Consider the following 7,948-nt stretch of genomic DNA (forward strand, 5'->3'; position numbering starts at 1 on the left):
TATACATATTTTAACATTCTATATAACTGACTGCTGTCTCTGTTCTCTCAGACCTGCTTCAGAGATTATCATTTTCTCTAAAGAGCTGCTGCTCAGCTAGCTCTTATAACTAGCTTATTTATAAGTGAGATTCTCACTAAGAATAATATCAGAGCTACTCAATTCTAGTTAAGTCTCTAATCTTTCAGCTGTCAATCTCAGCATTTCAGTCTATTAATTGACTGTCACAGTCTTGCTTGCACTAATCACCTATTAAGAATGCCTAGGTCTTGTCTCATCTAGGTTCTTGCTAGGCTCAGAATATTCTAATTGAATAGTTTTTAAATCTCATTCTCTGAAAGTAAGTATCTAGATTGAGAGAGATGAGACCTAGTCAGTTAAGCTTGACAATAATTTACTATTCTACAAATATTCTAGATCTTAATTACTCTAGTACTGATTCAACTTGAAGTATCTGAGAGGCTATTAATTCTAAGATCAGTGAGAATTAGCATCTGAAAACCTTCAGAATGAATATCTTAATCTTGATAATGATTCACTATAGTGCATCTGAAGGCCTCTGATACTGTTTTATAACTTAACAGTGAAAGCTGTGATTAAGATAACTCTCACAGAGTTCAAACCTGCCTCATCTTGACATTCATTCCCTGGGGGAAAGGCCGCTAATTGAGGCTTCATAGTAGCGTAGTTAACCACTACGCCACCGGGCCGTAATTGATTGATAAACTCTGATACTGTAATATTATTATCTGTATCTTATGAGTCAGCTTTGTGAGATAAAGTTATATCTTTAATTAATTCAAATTATTAGTTAATTTCTCTTAATATTCTTCAAATCTTGCATTAAAATCAGAAGAATTCTTATTATCTTATTAATATAATAAGTTAAACTGCTGTATTACTGTGAAGCTGCAGTTACAGTAATCTTTGATTTAGTTCAGTAGAAAATTCTTGAATTCTTTTCAAGTTATAATAGCATTAATACACTCAAGCTCTCTTTTCTTAATAGCTCAAGTAGTTGCAGAGATGTCTTCAAGAAGACTGATAGTATATATTACTTATATCTTATGAGTATTAAACTAACTTAGATTAAGGCAGAATTTCTGTTCAAGAGTATGAGTAAAGTTATAAAATTCAGACAATATATTTCTCTTACAATTCAGAGAATTTCTGACCTGAATCTCTCTATCTTTATAATAGATGTAGATGTGTAAAAGCTGTGATAATAGCAGAGTAATTAAAAAGCTTATATCAAAATATACAGTGAGTTCAGAAATCTCAGATTTCTGCTGTGATAGAGATATACATACTCTAGAGAATAATATGAAGTTTCTCTCAGAGAGTGAGATAAGATCAGTCTCAGTATAAGTGTGTAAGATTATATTAGTCTGTTAATAGAGCTTAACTGATTCAAACTTGTAATTAGATTAAGTAATTTAAATTATAATGTAATAAAACTGAAGTAATAACTAGTTAGTAACATTATATAGAGATAGTTGTTTAAGAAGCTGTAAGAGTGAGCTTAACTATCTTGCTTAAATAGTGAGCTTGTAGACTACAGAGTTATTATAAGAATATCACAGATATAATACTTAGTATACTAAGAAGATTGTATAAGAAACACAGTAACTCTTATATATATTTCAGTAAAAGAAAAATAAATCACTAACTTCTTTGATAAGAAGTCAGCATCTAGCTATTCTATATAGATAATAAGTGAATTCTCTTCTCTCATTTTATAAGTGAGAATAGTCAGAGTCATATCTCAGCAATGTCTCACTATTATAAAAGAGTAATCTGCTGACCTTATATAGAAGTGAGATTCTTATATTTATCAATTGAATCTTTCTATAATATATCTGAATAATGTTATAGAGTGATTGAAAATCAGTTTAAATAGTCTGTAAAATGAATGAAATCATCTGCAAGAAAGTAATGAGCTCTGTGAAACCGCAATAAGGTCTTGATACAGCTGAGAGTATAATAATAATGTTATTTTATTATTTATATAATCTATCTACGCGAGTTACACTAAATGAATAGGTTGAAGTGATACGTGACTAGAGTAAGTGTTGATAATTACTACATCTACTCTAGTCACATGTCATCTCAACCTATTTATTTAGTGTAACTCACGTAGTTAGATTACAATATAACACAATAATATTATTCTTCAAGAGGTTATAAAGCTCTCATTAAGCTATAGAAAACCGCTGATAATGTGTCAATTACATCTTCATGTATTGTTACACATGCCTAGACATCTTTTATTGATTAATTGAACTCATGATGAACCTGAGATCAGGTGAAAAGTCTGACTTAATAAATAATTACATACTAATATGTAGGAGAAGAAATTCATAAACATTTGAAGCATAATAAGAATTGAGTATAAGCTTATTAACATCTGCAATAAACTGAAAAGTAACTGTCTCAGAGATGTTTGAGCTGAATGAAATCATCACAGAGAAACAGTCTGATAAGTTCAATGTATATAAAGATCTGATTGAAGTTATCAGTGAGATGTTAGACAATGCAGAAGACTTAAGTGACTGAAATAATAATAGCTCAGTAAGCAAGAAGACTCATATAAGGCTTAAAATTGCAAGACTTCAGCATGAGGTTAAGTGAATGAAGATCAGTAGAGATGAGACTCTTGTAAGTGATAAGATAAGAGTGAATCTGACAGAATATCTTCAATAGAAAGAGAAGACATCTGTTATAATAAAAGTTCTCAAAGAATTCAGAAGCTAAGTAAGACTCATCAAAAGATTAATAGTTCTCACTGAATTTATTAACTACTTAATATGAAGAGAGGAAATTCTTCTGACTGCAGAGCAGTCTGAAACTGATGATATTCTTGAAGATAATGATCTTGATAAGAATACTATCATGAATATACAACATTTCTGAAAAGAATGCAATCTTTGATTATATAATTACATGTGATCTGCAATTGTTCTGCAGGTCAAGACTCATTTCACTATACTTAAGAAATTCAAGTTGTCTGCTTATACTCTATGAACTATTATAGAGAATAACTTTTCTGAGAGATCTGCTATTCACAGAACCTATCTGTTTAAGAAACTGATTAGTATGACTGCTAAGTCAAAAGACTCAGATTATGCTTTCATTGAATGTCTGATTATCATAAGAACTGATTATATTCATCTAGAATATAAGATTCCGGATGTTGTGTTTTTCAACAGACTGCTTACAGAAGTCAACAGAGATTGAGCCTCATTCATAAGAAATTGAATGAATCAAATTGACAAGAATAATACTCAACTCTTAGAGAATGATTTTATAAGCCTGTGCTGTGATATTCTTTTACAGCTCTCTACTGTGAATGAAGTAAATACTAATGTATCTAGAAATTCTATCAACAACATGTAAGATAAGAATAAGAAAGACAAGAATAAAGAGAAAGACAATGACAAGAATAAGAACACTGAATTCAAACCTGAATATAGAGATAATGACATGAGAATCTGCTATCATTGTCAAAAGATTGATCATATTCAGACTGACTGTTGAAAGAAATACTCTGAGAAATATCCTTTAAATTCAAATTTCAATACAAATAGAAACAAGAATAAAGACAAGAATGCAGAGAATACAGATGCTGCTTCTATTCACAATGTTATAAAGTAAGTATTTTGCATCAAAGAAAAGGCCTATATAAGTGATTAGACAGGAAAAGATATCTGAATTCTAGACTCTGAATCAGACACTCATGTCACATCTCACAGAGACCTTGTCATGACAAAACCTTAGAAGATGAAAGTAATGTTGAAAATGACAGATGAAACAGTGATCTCTGCTGCAGCTATAGAAGATACAAAGATTTCAGTGAAAGAAACAGATATGCTGTTAAATAATGTCTGCTATGTCTCAAAGTTAGAAGTGAACCTCATGAGTATGAATAAGCTTATATGTCAGAGTTATACCTATAAGCAGTTGATATATAAGAATAATTATGCTATGTTGATTATGTCTCTCAACTACATATTCTTATTTACAGCAAGATTAAATGAGAATGATATCTATGAGATGAAAAGGCTAGTTATATACAGAGACTTGATTCAGTTTGCTATACTTAATAGTGATTTTGAACCTGTGAATACATTACAGATGAAAGATGACACAATATTGACACTATCTGACAGAAATGATACAAAGATTATAGAACTTACAATGATGCAATGACATTAAAAGCTAGAACATCTAAATTCTGCAGATATTGTAAAAATGATAGCAGATTCACATCTAGAGATGAGAATTATTGATCAATGAGCTTTACTATTCTATAAAGTCTGTGTTTAGATAAAAATGACACATTCAATCTTCACATCTATGATATGAGCTGTCAAGCTGATAATGAGATTCTTCATCAATCTGACAGAGAGTGGAAAAACACTTTTCAATGAGAATGACACTCTCACTAGAGAGAGTGTAAGCTACTGATTGAGTATAACAGATAATGCAATCTGTTATAGATGAGTAATTCTTATAATAAGAAAGAAAGAATCTACTGCAAGATTAATAAGCTTCATCACAGATATTAAGATAACTACATAATGTTAAGTTGAAACTCTACACTGAGATGATGAAGAAGAGTTCAAAAGTTAAGAACTTAAGACCTACTGTCAGAGCAAAGAAATAATGTATAAAATAACTATATCTGATACATCACAATCGAATAACTCAGTGAAATACATGAATTGAATAGTTACAGAAAAGACATGAAGTCTACTATTTAATAGTGAATTAGAAGGAGAACTTTGAGATGAAGTAATACAAGTCATGATCATGATGATTAACACATTCTCAATATCAACAAAGATATTTGAATGCAAGGAAGAAACATCACTTACATCTTTTAAAGTATAGACTGAGATGCAACCTTCTGTTCATTAAATACAGAGATGAGGGTGTAAGATCTACAAGAAGAATTTGAAAGTGTTGAATAAGCTTGCAGATAGAACTGATAGCAAGAAATAACAGCTGATTGAATATCAAGAATTACATCAATATCATGTGTGGAATTCTGTTGCACATCATCTTGAGATTGTACAAGATGTTATATTTGATAAAGCTCTTAACATGAGTGCAAATACACCTGTAAATACAGTGAGAAAATTCAATGAATTGCTTAATGAATTGAACATTCTGAATGTCAGAGAGAAATGACAGCACTGCTTACTATAATATCTAGTGAAGAAAAAGTCAGATGTTTTAAAGATGATTATCAATGAGAACTTAGAGAGTGTAATTGATTCAATCTATCTTCTAGATAATAAGACACAGCTTATCATGAATGAAGAGTCTGAAGATCTTATTAATAAGAATGATTCTGTTCTAAATGTTGTGATAGACTGATCAACTATGCTGATGAAAGCTAAGAGAAGCTCAGACTGAGACTATTAACATGAGACAATGAAAAAGAGGATTAAGATATTTGAATAGAAGAAGATATATATTATTATTGAGAAGGCTCTGAAAATGAATATTCTTACAGATAAATGAATATATGATTGAAAATTCAATAATAAGAGAGAAATCATCTGCTTTAGAGCTCACTGAGTGATTAGAGAGTTCTTGCAACAGCAGGGTATTCATTATATGAGATTGTATACTGCAGTGATATCAGAGCCTACATTACACAGTCTATTCACTATATCAACTGCTAAAGAATGAAAGATTAAATCAATTGACTATGTATCCGTGTTTTTGAATGACATACTATCACAGAACGAGATAATCTATATGCAACTACTCACAGGTGTTAAGCATGACAGAGAGGGCTTAATGAGACTACTCTGTCAGAGTCTATATGAAATGAAGCAAGCTGTGAGAATATGATATTTCCTAGCAATGAAACACCTCATCACATTGAGATTCAAGATATCATCTTATGATGATGAATTTCTATATCACTCTGTTTACAAGATCTATCTGACATTGCATGTTGATGATTGTCAGATGACAGAATCTCAAGAACAGCAATTAGACTGAGTATTAAGAGAGATTGTAAAGAGATTTGAGACAAAGAATGTTGAAGAGACTAAGTCATATCTTGAAATGAAGATCAAATATCAGAGAAATAATGATCTAGCAGTTACACAGAGTCATTATATTGAGAAGATTCTTGAAGATTTCAGCATGAATAAGATGAATCCTGTGAGAACCTCAATAATGACAGGTATACAACTAGAGTTTTCACCTGATGAGAATGATGAATTAAATGATAACTTTACAGCTATAAGATATTATCAAGAATTGAGATCATTGCAGTATTTGATCTCAAGCAGCTGATCAGACCTGGCATTCACAGTCAACTATCTCTTATGTTTTAGCTTATATTCATACAAAGTATGTTGAGCAGCATTGAAGCATGTTCTATGTTATATCAAGAAGATGAAAAACTATGATATATTATACAGAAAGAAGATCAGTGATGAGAGTCTGAATTCTGTAATATACTGCAATTCAGACTGAGCAGGGGTGAATTCTCAATACAAATTAACTACTGACTATACTATATTGATTAATGAGTCACTGATCTCATGATAGTTACAGAGACAGACATCTATCATTAAATCAATCACAGAAGCTGAATATATTGCAGCTAGTAAGACAGCTTATGAGATAATCTGATTGAATGATATGTTATATAACACTGAGTTAATAAATGATGAAAAAGTGAAAATATGCTTGCATCTATAAGTTGATAATAAGAGAGCAATTAATCTAGCAAAGAGGAAATTCTTAATATAAAGATTACATTATATCAAGATTAGATATCATATTCTTTACAATTTGATTAAAAAAGAGAAAATCATGATAAAATATGTTAATTCTACAGTGAATATAGCTGACAGTCTTATCAAGTCACTGACAAAGCCTGCATTTGAAGATTTTATCAAAAGAATTGATTTAAAAGAGGTCAGAAAGAAATGATTGAATGATAATAATAATACAGTGAATCAATAAATTTTGCATATATTTCTTGATTTTTACAGTTATTGCTGTATGAACATCTTTTCTGATGAGGAAATCAGAGTCTGATTTATGTAATTAATTATTATTGCATTTTTGAAAGATTTGAGAATGAGAGAGGCCCCGGGTGGCAGCTTATTATAGGTCACAGTGTAGCAAGAGAAGGTGTTAGTGATTACTACATCTACTCTAGTCACTCAACCTATTCATTTAGTGTAACTCGCGTAGTTAGATTACAACATAACATAACAACGTTATTCTCTAAGAGTAAGTGTAGTAATCATCAACACTCTCTCTTACTACGCCGTGATTTATAAGCTGCTACTCAGAGCTTCTCTTATTCTCAAATCTTTCAAAAACACAATAATAATTAATTACATTAATCAGACTCTGATTTTCTTATTAGAAAAGACATCTGTATAGTAATAACTGTAAAAATCAAGAAATACATGCAAAATTCACTAATTCACTATATTATTATTATCATTCAATTACTTCTTTCTGATCTCTTTCAAATCAATTCTTTTAACAAAATCTTCAAATACAGGCTTTGCTAGTGACTTGATGAGTCTGTTAGTTATATTCACTGTAGAATTAACCTGTTCTATTATAATTTCCTCTTTTTCAATTAAGTCACAGAGAATATAATATCTAATCTCAATATAATATAATCTTTATATTAAGAATTCTCTCTTTGCTAGATTAATTGCTTTCTTATTATCAACTCATAGATATAAGCATATTTTCACTTTTTCATTATTTATTAAGTTAATGTTATATAGTAAATTATTCAATCAGATTATCTTATAAGCTATCTTACTAGCTGTAATATATTTAACTTCTGTAATTGATTTGATAATAGATGTCTATCTCTGTAACTGTCATAAGATCAATGACTCATTAATCAATATAATATAGTCAGTAGTCAATTTGTATTGAGAATTCA

This window comes from Blastomyces gilchristii (genome assembly GCF_000003855.2).
Source record: "Blastomyces gilchristii SLH14081 genomic scaffold supercont1.1, whole genome shotgun sequence".
NCBI lineage: Eukaryota > Fungi > Ascomycota > Eurotiomycetes > Onygenales > Ajellomycetaceae > Blastomyces > Blastomyces gilchristii.